We start from the raw sequence: 23968 nt of genomic DNA, 5'->3' as shown, positions 1-23968 counted from the left end.
GCATTTACATTTTTCTGGACAATGTTCTCATCTTTTCTCAAAATCGTTAAAAACATGATAACATTTTAGATCGGGGTTGACAATTTCCTTCAACACTGTGTGTTTTTTAAGGCAAGACAAGTGTGAGGGTTTAAAGGATAAGGCTCAATACCTAGGTCATGTTGTATCAAGACAAGTAATAGGACCTAATCCAGGTCTAGTTAACAGCATAGCTGATACCATACCTCCACATGACAAAACTGCTAGTTATTATTTTTAAGGCTCAGTGAATTTGATGTGTTGTTTATCCCCAACTTTCCCTCTAGTGTCAACCCTTTGTCAAAATATTTGGAGAAGGGAACACATTTTGTATGGAGTTCAGAGGGCCAGAAGGAATTTAATTTGATCAAGCAACAGGTCATTGGGTTAAATGCATTTCAGCAGTATGATCCAGCATTGCTCTGTGTTGTGACTGTTGATGCAAGCAGTGTAGGGTTAGGTGTTGTTCTGACACAGAAGTTTGGTGATGAGGAAAGGTTGTGTCTCTCTGGTACTGAAGGATGTGGAGTTGCTTTACTCTGTCATAGAAATGGAACTACTTGCTTGCTGGTGGTCATTACTTTAAATTTAAGAACTACCAGTCTGGAAGGAAATGTAATATTCTAACTGGAACAAATATACATGCAGACTACTTTTCAATATTTCGATTACTTTCTCCCTGTTATCAAGCTGGGAGCCGCCGCCGCCGAATTTCGAGTGTACAGCACATAACGAAGCTGCTGAAATTAGAGCTTTCTTGCAAGTGCTTTCCGGATCTAATATTCATCCTCGGATTAATTTTTGTATCAGGGCCCGCGACCACGTGGGACTTGATTCTCTTTTACTTTCGTCTTCAGAATTTCCTTGTGATTAGTTTGTCCTTTTTTTCGTTATAACGTGGAGCGGTGCCAATTGGTCAAGGTACTCTGGACGTGACAGTAGTTGACCGTCACTATCTGCTCACCCATTACTTTTGTGGAATTATTTGTTCATTGAAGACATTTTCTATGCCCTGACGAAGTTCCGCCAAGGAACGAAAAGCGTTGGCTGTATAATTGGGTTTGGTATAATTACCACAATAAAGAATGGAACTTTTGGACTAAAGAAGATTCCTTGGTTATATTTTAATGAGTGCGCCTTCCGCCATTTGAAGAAAATTTGTTGACCATATTTGTGCCTTAGGACGACGGGCACAGGAAGTGTGCTGCACCAGAATTAAACTCTCTTTACTTGTGCTGTGGTTGTGCTGAACCTTGGTCAGGTTGTCTTGTTCGTACTTCATGTGTATACATGTAGACTACTTTTCAATATTTTCCACTCATAACTTGTCTTCAGAAATAGAGGCTATAGATGATGATTTGAAACGCGATGTTTTTGATCTCAAAGATGTCTCTGCCATTTCTGGCATAAAGTGGCAAAAAGCATTTAAACAACATGATATACTCAAAAGAGTGGTGTGATTATATTTGAAGGTGGATGGCCCAAGGAGAAAATGTTTAAAACTGGTCTTTAGTGGTTCCTTAAAGTCGCTGATGAGGATGGATTTGTAATGAGTAATGACAAGTTTGCACCTCTGGAGTCTAAAAAAAACCAGCACGAATTTCTGGTGCTTTTGAAGGGCATTTAAGGTCCACCATGATCAAATTCTGTATTCTTTCCGTTTTTCCTGGCCTTCTATGGATAACAAAATCAACCAGCTTGTAGATGGCTGTTTTATATGTCCTAGTTGTGATAAAATATTGAAGTCCTTTTCACCGTCTCTCCATCTGGCAGAATTTCCGACTACCCCATGGAAAAAAGTTGGTATTGATTTGGTTCAACCATTCCACTCATTGCCAGTTTATTCACGCTTTGCACTAGTGTTAGTTAACTACTACCGTAAAAGGTCTGAGATCAGGTTTATCAATCAGGTTACTTCAGGGGGAGTGACTTAGCCGTCTGCAAGATGGCCGCACTCTAAGTGGGCTCTGCCGGCCAAGCCTTTCATTCCCAATATACTGCACACTTTTGTGGTTTCGACCCTCCACGCACAGCGATCCTGGCTCCCTGTACCGCAGGGCATAGATTAATCCCCCTGTGGGCACTCTCCCACGCTGCAGCGTCGAGTAACTGCCTGGCGTGCCCTGCCCCTACGGGTGGCTGCCAGGCCTAATTGGCGGCCAGCTGTCGTAGGCAGAGACGGGCTGCTGTGGAGCATGATCACTGCCTGCTGAGCCGTGACGGAGCCTGTGGCCATAGGCGCTGGATCCATATCAGCCCTGCTACCTCCTATACCCCCGGTGAGAGAGCGCTGAGTGTGAGGCGGTTTGCAGCAGGGTGGGGGCGCGCGCGTCGCACAGCGGGGTTAGGGCATCACGTTCTGCTGGGGAGCGCCCGCTCGCATTCCATTTGTCTTGCGGCTCTCCTCCGATAGGCCCTGGGCCCTGCAACGTGGGCGGTGAGCCCAATGCACCTCCCCGCTGCTATCTGCCCCAGGGCCGCGGCGTGCCTGCTGCAGTCCTCCCCCCCTGCCTATTTGGCGCTGTGGCGCGCCTTGGCTGCATCGCTCACTACTGTGGGCCACCTTGTTCACGGCTCCATCCAGAGCTGCTGTGCCCATCTACAATGCCGCATCAGCCCACTGCTGCCTAAAGACCCCTCCTCTGGTTCTGCTGCCTTGCGTGCGGGTCCCCTGTGGTGCTCCACCCTCGGGGGCCCGCTGTTGACATTGGGGACTGCCTTCCTCTCCTTCCTAATTGGCCCTGCTGCTTTGGGGGTGTCCATATGCAGCGCTCCACCGCCCGGCCTCCCCCAGGTGCACCGGAGAACTCGAAGACCAGCCTAGGATTGTTCCACTGAGATAGGCCTCTCTTTCGCTGGCCTGCCGGGCCTCACTGCCCTCCCGGAAGCCTCTATTCCCCATTTGCGGTGACGCACCAGCGACTCCCTGCCACCACCTCATCTACCGCCTGGCACCCCTCGGCGGCCGCCGCCTTCGTCATCAGCGCCCCCCCTCTCCTGGACTCTCGGGCGGCTGGTGGCGGACCCGCCCGGCTTTGGCAGCCTGATTATGGGGAAGGCGGATCCCAAACAACCAAAGCTGGCGTTTGACCAATGTATACAGACCCGACAGGAGGGAGCGGCCCTGGCGACAGGTAAACTCGCTACTCAGACCGAGATGGGTGCGGCGCGGGACGACGACCTAAAGGCGAATATACTGGAGGCCAAGGCCACCGTCTCAGGTATCGCAACTCAGCTGGATAAGTTATCTGCTCGTCTGGACACCGTGAAGGACAGGGTGGACTCCCATGATTCACAAATTGCACACGTTGAGGCCAGAGTCTCACAGGTTGAGGACACCATCATGACTGGAGACCGCCAAAAGCTGCTTCAAATGTACAAAGTAATGGAGCTAATCAAGAGCAAAAACGAGGATTTGGAGGCGCAACCTCCGCATTACGGGCGTACCCGAATCTTCAAATATCACGAAAATGGAGGACTTTGTCGAAGGGCTTCTGCGTGACCTCTTTAGCAATATCCTGTCCCCGGTCTCCATTGTTGAGAGGACCCACCGCTCTCGGACCGCGGCCTCCCCAGGCGCGCATGCCCATTGTAACTTGAGGCCCCTGGCATTGGATGCCAGACTTACTAACTTCTCTGCTGCGGTATCCCCCTGGGTGCGGGGGTGCCTTTAGTGCCTCTCCTTGCTTTGATAATATGTTGTTCGATCGTTACTATGGCTTGGCCACCCTGTCCTAGTGGTGGAGTTGTATGCCAGGCAGAACCATGCCTCCTTGGGATGATTCCCTTTTCTAACTTCTCTTTTCCCCCTCCAAGTTGGGGATTCCCGGGTGGGGTGGGGTTGGATGCTCAACCCAATTGGGGGGTTGGTGTGGGTGGTGGGTTGGGGGATGGTTACGTATGGGACTGCCGCCTCTTACTAGAGGCCTGTTATTTCTATTGCTTAAATTTGCTTTTTGTTGTTGGTGTTTGCTGTATAATGCCTCTCATTGCATTCTGCACACCACATCACCCATTGCTATTACTTCCTTGGTACACATGCAACTACCCGCCACGTACGATCACTTTACCTTCCAATGTCTGACACAACGTTATGGACCTGGAAAGTTAGGGGTCTAAACGATCACCGCAAGGCACGACTTATGCACGCTAACCTCATACACCACAAGGTTGACATTTGCTTCCTCCAGGAAACACATCTTCTCCCAGACACCTCCTCCAGGTTACAATCACGGCACTGGGGTGAAACCCACTCGTCCTTCTATTCCAACTACTTTCTGGGCGTTTCCATCCTCCTCCACAGAGGGCTCTTTTGGCATACCACCCAGTCCTTCATTGATCCAGAGGGCAGATATGTAATTCTTTTGGGTACCCTTCTTACTCAGCCCTTAATACTGGCAGCGGTCTATGGCCCAAACACAGATAACCCTGACTTTTCCATCCACGTCTGGCAACTCATGTCTTCTCTGGGACCATGCCCTCTCGTCTGGGGAGGCGATTTTAATATTGCCCCATCTCCATCACTCGATCGCTCCAGCATGCTCGAGCAGCACCTTTGAGCATTTTCACTCCTACACTCTATTATATGCAATAATTCTCTGCTTGACGCATGGAGACATGCTAATCCGGATAGACACGAAGCCACATGTGTGGCCAGCTCGCATTGCATAGCATTGCGTAAAGTCCAGCCGGGACAAAATGAGAGCACAGGTGACCGTTTCTCTCGCTGCCTGGGGAGGGAGAGGGAAGAACTTCCTCAGAGTCTTGAGGAGACCAAAGCAATTGCCGGTCAGCTTCTTGATATAGGTTGAGATGGAGAGCCTCTCATCAAACCACACCCCCAAGTTCTTGGCAGGTTTCCCTGTGGAGGTGGGTGAGGGGAACTCAGGTGGCCAAAGAGCTCCCCGGAAATTGGAAGGGAATTTTTCAAAGAGGAGAATCTCTGACTTCTCGTCATTACACTTTAATTGTGCAGCTGCTAGCCATTTGAAAATGGAAGAGAGACAGCGGTGAACCAAAGATACTGAGTCATTGTTATTGTCCCAGGTAAAGAGCAGCTGGGTGTCATCGGCTTAGGCCATCACCTTAGCCCCCATCTCTCGGCTGGATAAACTAAAGGAGTCACATAAATGTTAAAGAGAAGGGGACTAAGGGATGACCCCTGAGGAACTTCTGTGGTCACAGACCGTAGAGAGGAGGTGGAAGGATGAATCCAGATCTGCTGGGCCTGTCGTTCTAAGAAGAATCTAAGCCAATTCCAGGCAACACCTGACACACCGATCCTGGCAAGTTGCGAGAGGAGAAGGGTGTGCGGGACCATTTCGAATGCCACCAAGAGGTCAAGCAGAATTAATGATGCCCTCCTGCCGGCATCCAGACATTCCCGAATACCCTCCAAGACCTCCACCAGGACCGATTTGGTGCTGTGGGAAGCCCGGAACCCAGACTGTGCCGAATGCAGAAGGCCTTCCCTCTCAACGAACTCGGTGAGTTGTTTATTAACAACCTCCTCGTACACCTTGGCCAGGCCAGGTAAGAGGGAGATGGGCCGGTAGTTCCCTGGATTAAAAGGGTCGAGGCACGTTTTTTTTATAAGTGGCAGAATTTTGGCCTGCTTCCAGGACACTGGGACACAAGCCGTCTGGAGGGACAAATTGATAATGCTGTTCAGCTCTGCGTTAATTGTTTCTGCTGCTTCTGCCAGCAGTCTAGCAGGGCAGGGTTCAAAGGGTGTGCCAGATTTCAAAATTCTTAAGAATTTTAAGAGAGTCAGGCAAATTCACTGGTTTGAACGCATCCAAAAGTTTTCTGGCGCAAGCAGGTGAAGGCAGGACAGTGGCCTTGGTCCCATTGTTGCCCGGCGAAAAAGCCACCTGGATAGTGCAGTTCTAAACCAAGAAGAAATTCGAGAGAGTATCAAACCAGGTGACTGAGGAAGATGACGCACTGGCTTGAGCCGAGGGAGACGTAAAGCTCTGAACGATCGCAAACATTTCTTTCACATTGTTTTTAGCAGAGTCAACACGATTTGAGTAGAATTGCCTTTTGGCCCGAATTATGGCCTTATAGTAGATTTTCTGCTTAAATATGAGTTTTAGCTTCTGAGCTTTAGCTTGGCAGCGGAGCAGTAATCACTGCGACTCCAAGCTCGCTTATGAGTCTTACATTTGTGTTTGAGTGCTTTAAGCTCGGGACTGTACCAAGGTTTGAAAGGAGATTCCCTAGACGGCCTAGGAGAGCACTGCTGAGCGAGTGTGTCATCAGCCTTAGAAACCTGGCTGCTAAAACTATCGGGTCGGTCCTCCAGGTCACCCGAGAGGATAGGTCTAGAGGTTTCTAAGACTTAGTTGAATGCACCAGGATACATTTTGCCAAATGCAGGTTTCCCGCTAAGGGCTCGGTGTACGCCACTTCCCACGAGAAGTGTATCAAGAAGTGGTCAGCCCAAGAAACTGGACATGGGTCTCTGATCAGATTGGGTGGTGCAAATTGGATCTAGTATATGGCCAGCCTGATGGGTAGGGAGACTAACCACTGCTTGCTGAGCCGTGACGGAGCCTGTTTCCAGTTGGGCCAGTTGTAGAATATCCAGGAAATCACAAGAGTTCTTGGCCTCTGCCTGATCAAGATGGATATTGAGATCCCCTAGAACAACGTAGTGGGAGAATCTCTGCACCCTGGGAGCTATGGCGTCCCCACAGTCCTGTAGGAAAGGACCCACCGGACCAGGAGGCCTGTAAATCAAGGAGCCTCCCAGTGTAAAGTGGTCTAAATATTGAATACTAAAATCATAGACCTCACAGCCTCCCCAGGAGGTAACCTCCCCCCTGCGTAAGTCCCACTTGTTCTTGTAAAACATGGCCACTCTGCCCCCCCTCCCTTCTGGGCGGTCGGCTCTAACAATCTTATATCCCTCAGGCGTGGCAAGGGTAACAACGGGGTCTGATGTAGAGTCGAGCCAAGACTCCGTTATAAACAGTAGCTCTAAAGAACTGTTGTCAAGGAGATCAAACACCTCTGTGTGTTGTTTCCTACGGGATCGGACATTAATCAAAGCTGCAACAACGGGGAGTGGGGGCTCGTTGGACTGTGAAAAGAAGTGCTTACTTGGGCGAGGTAGCAATTACCAAACCCAGCGTAAAGCCGCAAGTCAGTTAGAGGGAAAATCACTGAATTCCACGAGGCAGCAGGAGCTCGCCTTTTTAGGCAAGGAAGCAAGAGCCCGTCACTACGGCGAGGGCGAACACCCAGGTAAAACCTTTGCTAACCTCCTATGGCATCCACACGCTTCCTCTCACATCACTGCCTTACAAGATGGGCCTTCGGATAGAATCACCTCCCCTTCAGAAATCATAACCCGATCCTCCGCCTTTTGCTCTCATCTGAACTCTGCAGGTGAGGCACCATCCCGCGAGACTCTTGATCAATACTTCAACACCACTGAACTATTATGGCTGGGCAACGTTCACTGGGCATACCTGGATGAACCATTCACTCAGGAGGAGATCTCTGCCGTCATCGCAGGGCTTCCTGGGGACAAAGCTCCCGGCTCCGATGGCCTCTCACTGGCATTTTATAAAAAATACCCGCCCCTCTTGGTTCCACACTTAGCCGCCATGTATAAAGACGCTCTTGATTGTGGGTGTTTTCCCTCATCTCTCCGAGAAGCCCTACTCACTCTTCTTTGAAAGCCCGACAAACCCCCTGTCCTGTGTGATTCATATCGCCCAGTGTCCCTCATCAATTCTGATAATAAGATCTATGGGAAACTGCTGGCCACCTTTCTTCCTCCACTCATGCCTCTGATTGCACGCACAGACCAATCCGGTTTCATCCCAGGGCACACCACGTCCCATAACCTCCGGACCATTTTTGCAGTCCTTCACCAAATTAACCCCTCTCTTCTGGCGATCCCTTCTTGAAGCCACTAAGGCCTTTGACACCTCCGAATGGCCTTTCCTATTCTACCTCCTCCCCCGTCTGGTCTTCAGCTCGGATTTTGTGTGCAAAATACAGCTCTTGAACACTCTCCCCACAGCTCGCATTCGAATAAATAGTAAGGTTACGGAGCCAATTTCCATCAAGAGAGAGACTAGGCAGGGGTGTCACCTCTCCCCCATGGTCTTTGCCATTGCCATGGAACCCCTTGCTGCCAGGCTTCGGCAACACCACACTCATGACCAGGGAGGTGGTGCTGTTTGGGTGCATCTCAGGCATCCATGTCAACTAGAGCAAGTCAATCCTGTTCCCCCTCACAGAAGCCACCAGTTCCTTCAGCCGACTATCCCTTTGTTTGGGCATCCGGCCCCACCAGGTACCTCGGCATTTGGCTAAGCCGGGATGTGGATGAACTTCGGAGATCAAACTTCGGCCGTGTGATCGACTGGCTGGAGTCTAAGCTACCCGTGTGGCAGAAACTTCCCCTGTGCTAGAGGGGCGCATTGCCATTGCATAAATAGTGGTCCTCCCGAAATTCTTATATCATTTTTTGAATGTCCCCATTCCAATCCCCCTCATATCACATTTCTTTCGCAAATTAAATTCGCATTTCACAACCCTGGTCTGGACGGGGCGACAACCTCGAATTGCCTACAGCATTCTCACGCTCCCCCTGACCCACAGGACATGGGTGCCCCAGATTTCCGATTATACGCATTATGTGCGTGCCCAGGCCAGTTTCCTCCACTTCTGGTTACATCCCACTCCCTTCCAACCTCACTTTGCCATCCAGGCCGATCTTGCTGGCCCTTGGCCGCTCCAGACCACACTCTTTATTCCACCCAAACCCCCGCATTGCAAGATTGACACTGTGAAATGCCTGCGCTGGGCTTGGGACAGGCTCCGAAGGCACGGCGGCGCTAGCACACTTTACGCTCCTTCTATGTCCCTAGCCTGCAACCCAGCGCTTCCCCTGCTACAGACTTCAGGCATGGCCAAACGTGCTGCGCTCTTAGGCCTCACCACCATAGCAGATGTTCATCCCAATGATACCTTCTTGGCCCTTCCTGAGGGCGCAAGCCCAATGGACAGGTTACTTTACTACAAGATCAGAGCAACATGTAAAGAGTCAAATCCCACATTTCCTCGCCCCCCCCCCCCACTACCCCGGCGCTCGTCCCTTACTCTGTTAATACTGATCGCGCTCGCGCTGCATAGAGTGCAGACTTGGGCAGTGACCTCCCCCAGGAGGGTTGGCTGTACTGAGGCAACCAAATTAAGCGATTGTCTCCTAATTACCGTTTGTGGCTCATAAACTTCAAATACATGCACAGGCTATACCGCACTCCTGCAGCACTCCATAGAATAGGGCTCTTCACGAGCGATAGATGTGCGCATTGCTCTTCCCCCACTGCAGAATTCTCCCATCCGGCATGGCTCTGTCCCAAGGTTTCCACCCTCTGGCGAGATGTTTGCATGACCATCAGCAATTTCAGGCTTGAGCGTATCACCCCTGACCCTTTGGTGTGCCTCCTCGGCTATGTAAAACACATATCGAATGCAAACCGCAAACTAACCGCTATGCTCCTGGTTCTTGCAAAATACAAGGTGTGGCTCCACTGGGGGTGTCGGCCAGCGCCCAAAGTTGCCAGCTGGTTGGACGACCCTGCCCATTGTCAGACACTGCTGGGTGAATTTTGGCACCTGATGCCGGCAGCCGGCAGACCCCCTGACATCTGGACCCCCCTTATCTCCTACCTACAATGCCAAGCTGCCCGGGACAGTCCATCTTCGAGTTCCCCTGTTGGAGAAACACCGGCCATGAGCGATATCGCCACTGGTGGACCTATTGCACTCGCAATCCCACTCGCTGCACAACCCCCATAACTTCTACCTGGGTACCCAGGTTTAGACACTGTGCCTTTAGGATCTACGATCCCTTCTATTGTACAACATTATGCGAAGGAATGATGCAACCTTGATTGTTATGTGCCAAAATGATGCAGTGTACTGTGCCGTGCTGTTTTTCCTTTTTGCATCGTTTTTCTAGAAAATTAATATACATATATATATTTTTTAAATCAGGTTACTTCACGCATTTCTGTAGATTTCCGCAAGGATATTTCTAAAAGAGGGTTTTTTCTAAGTGTTTGATGTGGTTCCCAATGTGGTGAGGCCAATTCTCTGCGTTCTATCGAACCACACCCTCTTTAGTGACTGAAGTTTCTCCTTTTGAATTGCTGAGGGGACAAAATCCTTGCACAATTTCTGCTCCATCTTGGATATTTAAATGGGTCAAAATTAGTATCTCTGTGAGTGATTTGGTTAATTCTGTGAGAGGGAAGGTCCAACATCCTTAAGTTAAACAAAATGTTACTACATTCATAAGAAAAGTGTGAAATCTATTACTTTTAGAGTAAGTGATTGACTCCGTTTAAAGAAACCCCTAAGTTTGGGGAACCTGTCAGAATTGGTAAGTATTGATAGAGCTCATGTTATTCTGAAATTTGTAGGGGTGCATCATAATCACCGTTAGTCCGCACCCATATGTAATCCGGATTGAACTAAGCACTTAATAATTAGAGAATGTAAATGCAATAACGAATAATGTATGAGTAATGGGAGAAAATTAGTTCATGTTAGCTGAAAGTGTAATTGACATTCAAAATGTGACTGCCTGCTGTTAGTGCTTCATAAATTTATTTGCGTGTAATGTACTGCATTAGATTTAAACGTGCACTATAAAAGTATGCACGTGTAGGGATGACAATTGTGCCCTTAACAGGAGTAAACGAAATGCTTAGAAATGTAATGTTATTAATATTGTGTAGGTTTGGAAGTATAAAGGCCTGAATTAAATGAGTATTCACCTTTTGCCATGGAAGGCCTGTTGGTGGTTTCTCAGGTTAACAGAATCGAAAAGGCCTGAAATGCATTTCTCCTTGGGAAGGCTCTCGATAGAATGTAGTCAGCAAAATTTGTATGTGCAAGGTTGTTCTGATCAAATGCTTTCCGTTGCAGGTCCAAGGACATTTTCCTCGTTAGCTAGACTGATGCTCCTTGCTTTAGGAGTTAGGTATGGAGGAGGCCTGCTACAAAATAACAGTGGAATTTGATAATGAGCAACCTTGCTGGAGACGCTTGGGACCCAAGGACAACTCAACCGTTCTTGGACGAAGCACAAGTTGTGGAAAATCACCTGCCGAAGATGTGCATCCAGATGAGGTGTGTCAGGCGTGTTTTAGGATTTGTGCATTTTGTATTAGGGACAGTGCCCCGAGGGAGGAGAAGCAGATAAGGGTAAGCGAGGCAGATGAGGCAGAGAGGATCGACAAGAGTAAAGAGTCATTAGGAGGGTAAGAGAAGGGATCGACTCTAGGAATGAAGATTTAGATAGTTTGATTCATTTCAATGTGAATGCACTTCTTAGGAAGTCTTCACAAGCGGACACCTTTTTTCGCCTTTGCTAGAAGGATGTTATGTAGGGATGTCACCTTAGAGTTAGAGTAGGGACAGAATTAACCAATTCATTTTTCCCTTCTGTAATCTGATGAAGACTAATTTGGCTATTGGATCAATTGTCGCTTGTTTAATCTTTTTGGAATTGCTTATTCTTTTTACTTTGTAACGAATAAGGTTAATCCGTAGAGTGAACATTGCGTTGGTGCCTATGTACTTTTTTAACCTCGTTATGAGGTGCTTGTATGTTCAGTTGTTTTTGTCTTTGTAATAAAACCCTTAAATTGTAAGTTAGAGTCAGTGATCTTTTCGAGTTTAAATTGATGAGCCTTATTGATGAAGGTTATTGGTTTCCTCCCTTTACACTTCCCAACAGATATATAGGTCCCGTCGACCGAAGATCCTTATAAGTGGTAAGATCTGATAAAATTGAGATAAGGATCTGATGAAATCAATTGGTAGCAGAGAGGGTAGGATGGTTATCTCTGGAGTAAGGGGAGATCTAGATCTAGAAGGAGGTAGTCGTTGAGTCCCCATAGTTGAAGAGCCCAAGGTGATGGTTGTCCGGCGGATCGGGAGCGGAGGATGACGGATGGAAATCAATGGAGAGTGATGGTGCGGCGGTAGCAGCAGCTCGTGGGAGAGTGAGTATGAACAGGGTTGTGTGTCTGTTAGATTGTGGTCGACAATTGTGAGAGACTGTCTGGTCGTTTGGTGGACAGACTGTTATTTCATTGTATGAAAGAGACACATGAGTGTGTGAGAGACAAATTGTGAAGGAGGGGAACCGCTGCAACTGGAGGAAGAGTGACATCAGGGAGTGCCGCGCTGCGATAGGTCGGTTGGTGTGAAGCCGCACTGGTATTGGTGGATTGTCACCAGGAAGTAAAAGTGTGCCACGAAAAGAGGAAAAGTTGATTTCACCATGAATTGTTTTAAAGTTTTACGAGATATGTGTAGAGGAGATAGAAGGGTGGTTACTCGAGGAGGAGAAGATACTCCACCCGAGAATACTCCAGCCCATCATATGGCTACGAATGTGGGGTTGCATACCATACTTCGACTCGAAAACTGACATGAAATAACTGAAGGAAATTTAGATTTGACCTTTCCCCGTTATGGTACCTTTAGATTGGAAGTGTTATACCAATTGAAAACAGTTATGTCTTCTGTACGACCCCTACCTAGACCAACTCAGTTTGAGGCGCTTCATGCATGGATTAGGGCAGCCCATGATAGGATGAGAGATCGAAGTCAGAAAAGAGTGAAAAAGTCTATCAGGGCATTTCAAGGTGCGAGATGGGACGCATTGGAGCAAAGATGGAGAGTAGAAACTATTGAGGGAGACAGGCTGTTCCCGTTGTTGGTAAAGGTAGGAGAAGCCCAAAAGAAGTGTGTTGAGGAGGACGATAGTAATACAAATGACAGCTTGATAGAGAGACTAGTGTCAGAGAGACCGCCTCCATACAATAGGGAAAGGCATGGACAACAGAGGAAAATGGAGTATCACAGACTCAACCTAGTGCAACATTGGTTGAGAAAATTTCAACAAGTACAGAAGAGATGTGAAAACAGACCCCTGCAAGACCAGAGACTCATGGAGTTACAGGCGTTACAAGGCTACCACATGCTCTTACAGTGCCTGTTACCATTGGCCCTTTAGTGTGAGTGTATGATCCAGATTAGGTGAAGAATGGAAGTCTGGCACAGTCAGTAGCAGGAGAAGGAAATGGCTCAGGAGGAAGTGGTATAGTAAGTGGAATAGCTCACCTACCGAAGCCCATTGAATGGAGTATGCCATTGCCAGCCACTGCAGACTCCTCAAGGGGACAAGTGGATTGAAGGGCAGTGAGGCCAAGGTCCCTTGCTGACTCCAGATCAGATCTAAGGATGTGGGAACCACCCGCAAGGAATCAGAATGATAGGATGACAGGAGGTTGGGATCACGGAAATGCAGGGAATAGACCATCTCTTAGGGATATTGCGGAAGGGAGCTGATGTGGGATCAGAGTAATGACAATGGAGAAAAAAAGGAGCATCTAGTTGAGGAACCCTGAAGGTTGCCATAAGAGCAAAAATGTTGGATGTGGTGGGATTGAAGGCTGAGGTAGATGAGATCATATATGGAAACTTGCCTTTGGAGAGGGTGGATCTTTACGAACCTGATGAATTGTTGGTAGCGAAAGATGTGACATGTAAGGCAAGGTCAGCACATGAGAAGTTAACAGATTTGGCAAAAAGGTACAAGGTCGGCCTGTCCAAAACTAAGATGTTTCAGGGAAGTCAAAGATTGCAATACAGTGACCAGGAATTGGAGGAGAAAAGAGTTATAGGGTTGAAGGCTCACATTCGGGAGTTGATCATAGGGATACGTGTATGGAGTATGCTTGACAATTGGGAAGAAAATGGTTTAAGAAGAAGAGCACCAAAAAGAGTGTAGGAGGGACAGCGCCTCCGGGAGGGGGGAGGATACGAGTGGAGAATTACCCTTTGCAAAAGGTATGTAACAGAGGGTATGTTCATGTGCCTTGGAGTAGAGGTGACCTAGCAGCGTTTACGAATGAGTTTCCTCGGCTGAGGGAGAAACCTGTCGAATGGTACAAGCAGGTTGATTGGTTTGTTAAGATCTCAAAGGTGTTGTGGGTTGAATTGAACACATTGTTGGACATTGTAGTACCAGGTGACTTGTGGGCAGCCTGTAAGGTTGTAATTGATTGGCCAACTTCTGAACCAGATAGGGATCCTGTTACAAATGGTCCTTCACCAATTGTCATGAAGAAGTTTGAACAAGTAATCACATGGTTAAAATCTAAGATATCGCCATAGAACATTGATTGGGTTAATATAGATCGAACCATTCAAGAACCAAAGGAAATGGTGAATGAGTATTATGAGAGGCTCTTACAGGCATTTAAGAAGTACAGTGGGCTAGACACCTTAGACCCCAAGGATATAGGACAGTTTGTTTCCTAATTCGACTTAGGGTTGAGACCAGAAATTAGTTTAATGATTCAGCATCATCTGATCTGCTGGCAGAATAAGTCTGTTGATGAAATATTGCGATATGATGAGGTGGACTTGGAGCACAGAAAGTTTAAAGATAAGAGGATGTTAGTCCAAATGCAAACCGCTGACAGGGAACTCCAGGTGCAGCCAGGTGGAGGAACGTTAGGTAGAAGACAAGGGAACAATCAGGGAGGAGCTCAGAATGTCCAGGGCCAAGGAAAGGGAAAGCCTGTAGATCCCAGGACAGGAGTGGATGTGGCAACATTGAAAAAGACTACAGCAAGTCATCTCTGCCACAAAATTTGGCACTGGAAACGCGAATGTAGACTGAATCCAGGAAATCAGGTCCAGCAGAAGAAAAGGAGCTGGTGCAGGTACCTGAGGTTTTGAATACTGTGACGAGACCCAGGTCCATGCAAGGGGGTACATTGGAGCCACATGTGCAAGTTCCGCAACCTCTGAGGATTGCACAGGGAGCTAGGACATATAGACAGATGCCTCTTTTCAAAAATTCCTATGAGTACAGCTCAGACCCTTTGAAATGACGGTGCCTGAGGGGGGAGGAAGACTCATGTTATTCTGAAATTTGTAGGGGTGCGTCATAATCACCATTAGTTCGCACCCATATGTAATTCGGATTGAACAAAGCACTTAATCATTAGAGGGTAATGGGAGATAATTAGTTTGTGTTAGCTGAAAATGTAATCGACATGCAAAATGTGACTGCCTATTGTTTGCTTCATAAATGTATTGTGTGTAATGTAATGCATTAGATTTAAATGTGCACATAAAAGTCTGCACGTTTAGGGATGACAATTGTGCCTTAACATGAGAAAAATAAATGCTTAGAAATATAATGTTATTAATCTTGTGTAGGTTTGGAAGTATAAAGGCCTGAATTAAATGAGTATTCACGTTTTGCCATGGAAGGCCTGTTCGTGGTTTCTTATGTTAGCAGAATCAAAAAGGCCTGAAATTTATTTCTCCTTGGGAAGGCTCTCGGTAGAATATAGTCAGCAAAATTTGTATGTGCAAGGTTATTCTGTTCACATGCTTTCCATTGCAGGTGCAAAGACATATTCCTTGTTAGCTAGACTGATGCTCTTTGTTTTAGGAGTTAGGTATGGAGGAGGCCTGCTACAAAATAACAGTGGAATTTGATAATGAGCAACCTTGCTGGAGACGCTTGGGACCCAAGGACAACTCAACCGTTCTTGGACGAAGCACAAGTTGTGGAAAATCACCTGCCGAAGATGTGCATCCAGATGAGGTGTCTCAGGCATGTTTTAGGATTTGTGCATTTTGTATTAGGGACAGTGCCCCGAGGGAGGAGAAGCAGATAAGGGTAAGCGAGGCAGATGAGGCAGAGAGGATCGACAAGAGTAAAGAGTCATTAGGAGGGTAAGAGAAGGAATCGACTCTAGGAATGAATATTTAGATAGTTTGACTCATTTTCAATGTAAAGGCACTTCTTATGAAGTCTTCACAAGCTGACACCTTTTTTTAACTTTGCTAGAAGGGTGTTATGTAGGAATGTCACCTTACTGTTAGAGTAGGGACAGAATTAACCAATTCATTTTTCCTTTCTGTAATCTGATGAAGACTAATTTGGATATTGGATCAATTGTCGCTTGTTTGATCTTTTTGGAATTGCTTATTCTTTTTACATTGCACCGAATCAAGTTAATCCGTAGAATGAACTTTGTGTTGATGCCTATGTACTTTGGCAACCTTGTTATGGGGTGCTTGTATGTTCAGTTGTTTTTGTTTTTGTAATAAACCCCTTAAATTGTAAGTCAAAGTCAGTGATCTTTTCGAGTTTAAATTGATGAGCCTTATTGATGAAGGTTATTGGTTTCCTCCCTTTACACTTCCCAACAGATATATAGGTCCCGTCGACCGAAGATCCTTATAAGTGGTAAGATCTGATAAAATTGAGATAAGGATCTGGTGAAATCAATTGGTAGCAGAGAGGGTAGGATGGTTATCTCTGGAGTAAGGGGAGATCTAGATCTAGAAGGAGGTAGTCGTTGAGTCCCCATAGTTGAAGAGCCCAAGGTGATGGTTGTCCGGCGGATCGGGAGCGGAGGATGACGGATGGAAATCAATGGAGAGTGATGGTGCGGCGGTAGCAGCAGCTCGTGGGAGAGTGAGTATGAACAGGGTTGTGTGTCTGTTAGATTGTGGTCGACAATTGTGAGAGACTGTCTGGTCGTTTGGTGGACAGACAGTTATTTCATTGTATGAAAGAGACACATGAGTGTGTGAGAGACAAATTGTGAAGGAGGGGAACCGCTGCAACTGGAGGAAGAGTGACATCAGGGAGTGCCGCGCTGCGATAGGTCGGTTGGTGTGAAGCCGCACTGGTATTGGTGGATTGTCATCAGGAAGTAAAAGTGCGCCACGAAAAGAGGAAAAGTTGATTTCACCATGAATTGTTTTAAAGTTTTACGAGATATGTGTAGAGGAGATAGAAGGGTGGTTACTCGAGGAGGAGAAGATACTCCACCCGAGAATACTCCAGCCCAGCATATGGCTACGAATGTGGGGTTGCATACCATACTTCGACTCGAAAACTGACATAAAATAACTGAAGGAAATTTAGAATTGACCTTTCCCCGTTATGGTACCTTTAGATTGGAAGTGTTATACCAATTGAAAACAGTTATGTCTTCTGTACGACCCCTACCTAGACCAACTCAGTTTGAGGCGCTTCATGCATGGATTAGGGCAGCCCATGATAGGATGAGAGATCGAAGTCAGAAAAGAGTGAAAAAGTGACTGCCTATTGTTTGCTTCATAAATGTATTTGTGTGTAATGTAATGCATTAGATTTAAACGTGCACATATAAGTCTGCACGTTTAGGGATGACAATTGTGCCTTAACATGAGAAAAATAAATGCTTAGAAATATAATGTTATTAATCTTGTGTAGGTTTGGAAGTATAAAGGCCTGAATTAAATGAGTATTCACGTTTTGCCATGGAAGGCCTGTTCGTGGTTTCTTATGTTAGCAGAATCAAAAAGGCCTGAAATATATTTCTCCTTGGGAAGGCTCTCGGTAGAATATAGTCAGCAAAATTTGTATGTGCAAGGTTATTCTGTTCACATGCTTTCCATTGCAGGTGCAAAGACATATTCCTTGTTAGCTAGACTGATGCTCTTTGTTTTAGGAGTTAGGTATGGAGGAGGCCTGCTACAAAATAACAGTGGAATTTGATAATGAGCAACCTTGCTGGAGACGCTTGGGACCCAAGGACAACTCAACCGTTCTTGGACGAAGCACAAGTTGTGGAAAATCACCTGCCGAAGATGTGCATCCAGATGAGGTGTGTCAGGCGTGTTTTAGGATTTGTGCATTTTGTATTAGGGACAGTGCCCCGAGGGAGGAGAAGCAGATAAGGGTAAGCGAGGCAGATGAGGCAGAGAGGATCGACAAGAGTAAAGAGTCACTAGGAGGGTAAGAGAAGGAATCGACTCTAGGAATGAATATTTAGATAGTTTGACTCATTTTCAATGTAAAGGCACTTCTAAAGAAGTCTTCACAAGCTGACACCTTTTTTTAACTTTGCTAGAAGGGTGTTATGTAGTAATGTCACCTTAGTGTTAGAGTAGGGACAGAATTAACCAATTCATTTTTCCTTTCTGTAAACTGATGAAGACTAATTTGGATATTGGATCAATTGTCGCTTGTTTGATCTTTTTGGAATTGCTTATTCTTTTTACATTGCACCGAATCAAGTTAATCCGTAGAATGAACTTTGTGTTGATGCCTATGTACTTTGGCAACCTTGTTATGGGGTGCTTGTATGTTCAGTTGTTTTTGTTTTTGTAATAAACCCCTTACATTGTAAGTCAAAGTCAGTGATCTTTTCGAGTTTAAATTGATGAGCCTTATTGATGAAGGTTATTGGTTTCCTCCCTTTACACTTCCCAACAGATATATAGGTCCCGTCGACCGAAGATCCTTATAAGTGGTAAGATCTGATAAAATTGAGATAAGGATCTGGTGAAATCAATTGGTAGCAGAGAGGGTAGGATGGTTATCTCTGGAGTAAGGGGAGATCTAGATCTAGAAGGAGGTAGTCGTTGAGTCCCCATAGTTGAAGAGCCCAAGGTGATGGTTGTCCGGCGGATCGGGAGCGGAGGATGACGGATGGAAATCAATGGAGAGTGATGGTGCGGCGGTAGCAGCAGCTCGTGGGAGAGTGAGTATGAACAGGGTTGTGTGTCTGTTAGATTGTGGTCGACAATTGTGAGAGACTGTCTGGTCGTTTGGTGGACAGACAGTTATTTCATTGTATGAAAGAGACACATGAGTGTGTGAGAGACAAATTGTGAAGGAGGGAAACCGCTGCAACTGGAGGAAGAGTGACATCACGGAGTGCCGCGCTGCGATAGGTCGGTTGGTGTGAAGCCGCACTGGTATTGGTGGATTGTCATCAGGAAGTAAAAGTGCGCCACGAAAAGAGGAAAAGTTGATTTCACCATGAATTGTTTTAAAGTTTTACGAGATATGTGTAGAGGAGATAGAAGGGTGGTTACTCGAGGAGGAGAAGATACTCCACCCGAGAATACTCCAGCCCAGCATATGGCTACGAATGTGGGGTTGCATACCATACTTCGACTCGAAAACTGACATAAAATAACTGAAGGAAATTTAGAATTGACCTTTCCCCGTTATGGTACCTTTAGATTGGAAGTGTTATACCAATTGAAAACAGTTATGTCTTCTGTACGACCCCTACCTAGACCAACTCAGTTTGAGGCGCTTCATGCATGGATTAGGGCAGCCCATGATAGGATGGGAGATCGAAGTCAGAAAAGAGTGAAAAAGTGACTGCCTATTGTTTGCTTCATAAATGTATTTGTGTGTAATGTAATGCATTAGATTTAAACGTGCACATAAAAGTCTGCACGTTTAGGGATGACAATTGTGCCTTAACATGAGAAAAATAAATGCTTAGAAATATAATGTTATTAATCTTGTGTAGGTTTGGAAGTATAAAGGCCTGAATTAAATGAGTATTCACGTTTTGCCATGGAAGGCCTGTTCGTGGTTTCTTATGTTAGCAGAATCAAAAAGGCCTGAAATTTATTTCTCCTTGGGAAGGCTCTCGGTAGAATATAGTCAGCAAAATTTGTATGTGCAAGGTTATTCTGTTCACATGCTTTCCATTGCAGGTGCAAAGACATATTCCTTGTTAGCTAGACTGATGCTCTTTGTTTTAGGAGTTAGGTATGGAGGAGGCCTGCTACAAAATAACAGTGGAATTTGATAATGAGCAACCTTGCTGGAGACGCTTGGGACCCAAGGATAACTCAACCGTTCTTGGACGAAGCACAAGTTGTGGAAAATCACCTGCCGAAGATGTGCATCCAGATGAGGTGTGTCAGGCGTGTTTTAGGATTTGTGCATTTTGTATTAGGGACAGTGCCCCGAGGGAGGAGAAGCAGATAAGCGTAAGCGAGGCAGATGAGGCAGAGAGGATCGACAAGAGTAAAGAGTCATTAGGAGGGTAAGAGAAGGAATCGACTCTAGGAATGAATATTTAGATAGTTTGACTCATTTTCAATGTAAAGGCACTTCTTATGAAGTCTTCACAAGCTGACACCTTTTTTTAACTTTGCTAGAAGGGTGTTATGTAGTAATGTCACCTTAGTGTTAGAGTAGGGACAGAATTAACCAATTCATTTTTCCTTTCTGTAAACTGATGAAGACTAATTTGGATATTGGATCAATTGTCGCTTGTTTGATCTTTTTGGAATTGCTTATTCTTTTTACATTGCACCGAATCAAGTTAATCCGTAGAATGAACTTTGTGTTGATGCCTATGTACTTTGGCAACCTTGTTATGGGGTGCTTGTATGTTCAGTTGTTTTTGTTTTTGTAATAAACCCCTTACATTGTAAGTCAAAGTCAGTGATCTTTTCGAGTTTAAATTGATGAGCCTTATTGATGAAGGTTATTGGTTTCCTCCCTTTACACTTCCCAACAGATATATAGGTCCCGTCGACCGAAGATCCTTATAAGTGGTAAGATCTGATAAAATTGAGATAAGGATCTGGTGAAATCAATTGGTAGCAGAGAGGGTAGGATGGTTATCTCTGGAGTAAGGGGAGATCTAGATCTAGAAGGAGGTAGTCGTTGAGTCCCCATAGTTGAAGAGCCCAAGGTGATGGTTGTCCGGCGGATCGGGAGCGGAGGATGACGGATAGAAATCAATGGAGAGTGATGGTGCGGCGGTAGCAGCAGCTCGTGGGAGAGTGAGTATGAACAGGGTTGTGTGTCTGTTAGATTGTGGTCGACAATTGTGAGAGACTGTCTGGTCGTTTGGTGGACAGACAGTTATTTCATTGTATGAAAGAGACACATGAGTGTGTGAGAGACAAATTGTGAAGGAGGGGAACCGCTGCAACTGGAGGAAGAGTGACATCAGGGAGTGCCGCGCTGCGATAGGTCGGTTGGTGTGAAGCCGCACTGGTATTGGTGGATTGTCATCAGGAAGTAAAAGTGCGCCACGAAAAGAGGAAAAGTTGATTTCACCATGAATTGTTTTAAAGTTTTACGAGATATGTGTAGAGGAGATAGAAGGGTGGTTACTCGAGGAGGAGAAGATACTCCACCCGAGGATACTCCAGCCCAGCATATGGCTACGAATGTGGGGTTGCATACCATACTTCGACTCGTAAACTGACATAAAATAACTGAAGGAAATTTAGAATTGATCTTTCCCCTTATGGTACCTTTAGATTGGAAGTGTTATACCAATTGAAAACAGTTATGTCTTCTGTACGACCCCTACCTAGACCAACTCAGTTTGAGGCGCTTCATGCATGGATTAGGGCAGCCCATGATAGGATGAGAGATCGAAGTCAGAAAAGAGTGAAAAAGTCTATCAGGGCATTTCAAGGTGCGAGATGGGACGCATTGGAGCAAAGATGGAGAGTAGAAACTATTGAGGGAGACAGGCTGTTCCCGTTGTTGGTAAAGGTAGGAGAAGCCCAAAAGAAGTGTGTTGAGGAGGACGATAGTAATACAAATGACAGCTTGATAGAGAGACTAGTGTCAGAGAGACCGCCTCCATACAATAGGGAAAGGCATGGACAACAGAGGAAAATGGAGTATCACAGACTCAACCTAGTGCAACATTGGTTGAGAAAATTTCAACAAGTACAGAAGAGATGTGAAAACAGACCCCTGCAAGACCAGAGACTCATGGAGTTACAGGCGTTACAAGGCTACCACATGCTCTTACAGTGCCTGTTACCATTGGCCCTTAAGTGTGAGTGTATGATCCAGATTAGGTGAAGAATGGAAGTCTGGCACAGTCAGTAGCAGGAGAAGGAAATGGCTCAGGAGGAGGTGGTATAGTAAATGGAATAGCTCACCTACCGAAGCCCATTGAATCGAGTACCCCATTGCCAGCCACTGCAGACTCCTCAAGGGGACAAGTGGATGGAAGGGCAGTGAGGCCAAGGTCCCTTGCTGACTCCAGATCAGATCTAAGGATGTGGGAACCACCCGCAAGGAATCAGAATGATAGGATGACAGGAGGTTGGGATCACGGAAATGCAGGGAATAGACCATCTCTTAGGGATATTGCGGAAGGGAGCTGATGTGGAGATCAGAGTAATGACAATGGAGAAAAAAAGGAGCATCTAGTTGAGGAACCCTGAAGGTTGCCATAAGAGCAAAAATGTTGGATGTGGTGGGATTGAAGGCTGAGGTAGATGAGATCATATATGGAAACTTGCCTTTGGAGAGGGTGGATCTTTACGAACCTGATGAATTGTTGGTAGCGAAAGATGTGACATGTAAGGCAAGGTCAGCACATGAGAAGTTAACAGATTTGGCAAAAAGGTACAAGGTCGGCCTGTCCAAACTAAGATGTTTCAGGGAAGTCAAAGATTGCAATACAGTGACCAGGAATTGGAGGAGAAAAGAGTTATAGGGTTGAAGGCTCACATTCAGGAGTTGATCATAGGGATACGTGTATGGAGTATGCTTGACAATTGGGAAGAAAGATGGTTTAAGAAGAAGAGCACCAAAAAGAGTGTAGGAGGGACAGCGCCTCCGGGAGGGGGGAGGATACGAGTGGAGAATTACCCTTTACAAAAGGTATGTAACAGAGGGTATGTTCATGTGCCTTGGAGTAGAGGTGACCTAGCAGCGTTTACGAATGAGTTTCCTCGGCTGAGGGAGAAACTTGTCGAATGGTACAAGCAGGTTGATTGGTTTGTTAAGATCTCGAAGGTGTTGTGGGTTGAATTGAACACATTGTTGGACATTGTAGTACCAGGTGACTTGTGGGCAGCCTGTAAGGTTGTAATTGATTGGCCAACTTCTGAACCAGATAGGGATCCTGTTACAAATGGTCCTTCACCAATTGTCATGAAGAAGTTTGAACAAGTAATCACATGGTTAAAATCTAAGATATCGCCGTAGAACATTGATTGGGTTAAGATAGATCGAACCATTCAAGAACCAAAGGAAACGGTGAATGAGTATTATGAGAGGCTCTTACAGGCATTTAAGAAGTACAGTGGGCTAGACACCTTAGACCCCAAGGATATAGGACAGTTTGTTTCCTAATTCGACTTAGGGTTGAGACCAGAAATTAGTTTAATGATTCAGCATCATCTGATCTGCTGGCAGAATAAGTCTGTTGATGAAATATTGCGATATGATGTGGTGGACTTGGAGCACAGAAAGTTTAAAGATAAGAGGATGTTAGTCCACATGCAAACCGCTGACAGGGAACTCCAGGTGCAGCCAGGTGGAGGAACGTTAGGTAGAAGACAAGGGAACAATCAGGGAGGAGCTCAGAATGTCCAGGGCCAAGGAAAGGGAAAGCCTGTAGATCCCAGGACAGGAGTGGATGTGGCAACATTGAAAAAGACTACAGCAAGTCATCTCTGCCACAAAATTTGGCACTGGAAACGCGAATGTAGACTGAATCCAGGAAATCAGGTCCAGCAGAAGAAAAGGAGCTGGTGCAGGTACCTGAGGTTGTGAATACTGTGACGAGACCCAGGTCCATGCAAGGGGGTACATTGGAGCCACATGTGCAAGTTCCGCAACCTCTGAGGATTGCACAGGGAGCTAGGACATATAGACAGATGCCTCTTTTCAAAAATTCCTATGAGTACAGCTCAGACCCTTTGAAATGACGGTGCCTGAGGGGGGAGGAAGACTCATGTTATTCTGAAATTTGTAGGGGTGCGTCATAATCACCATTAGTTCGCACCCATATGTAATTCGGATTGAACAAAGAACTTAATCATTAGAGGGTAATGGGAGATAATTAGTTTGTGTTAGCTGAAAATGTTATCGACATGCAAAATGTGACTGCCTATTGTTTGCTTCATAAATGTATTTGTGTGTAATGTAATGCATTAGATTTAAACGTGCACATAAAAGTCTGCACGTTTAGGGATGACAATTGTGCCTTAACATGAGAAAAATAAATGCTTAGAAATATAATGTTATTAATCTTGTGTAGGTTTGGAAGTATAAAGGCCTGAATTAAATGAGTATTCACGT

This window comes from Lissotriton vulgaris, chromosome 5 (assembly GCF_964263255.1).
Source record: "Lissotriton vulgaris chromosome 5, aLisVul1.2, whole genome shotgun sequence".
In the NCBI taxonomy this organism is placed as follows: Eukaryota; Metazoa; Chordata; class Amphibia; order Caudata; family Salamandridae; genus Lissotriton; species Lissotriton vulgaris.
This window is presented reverse-complemented; position numbering follows the sequence as displayed.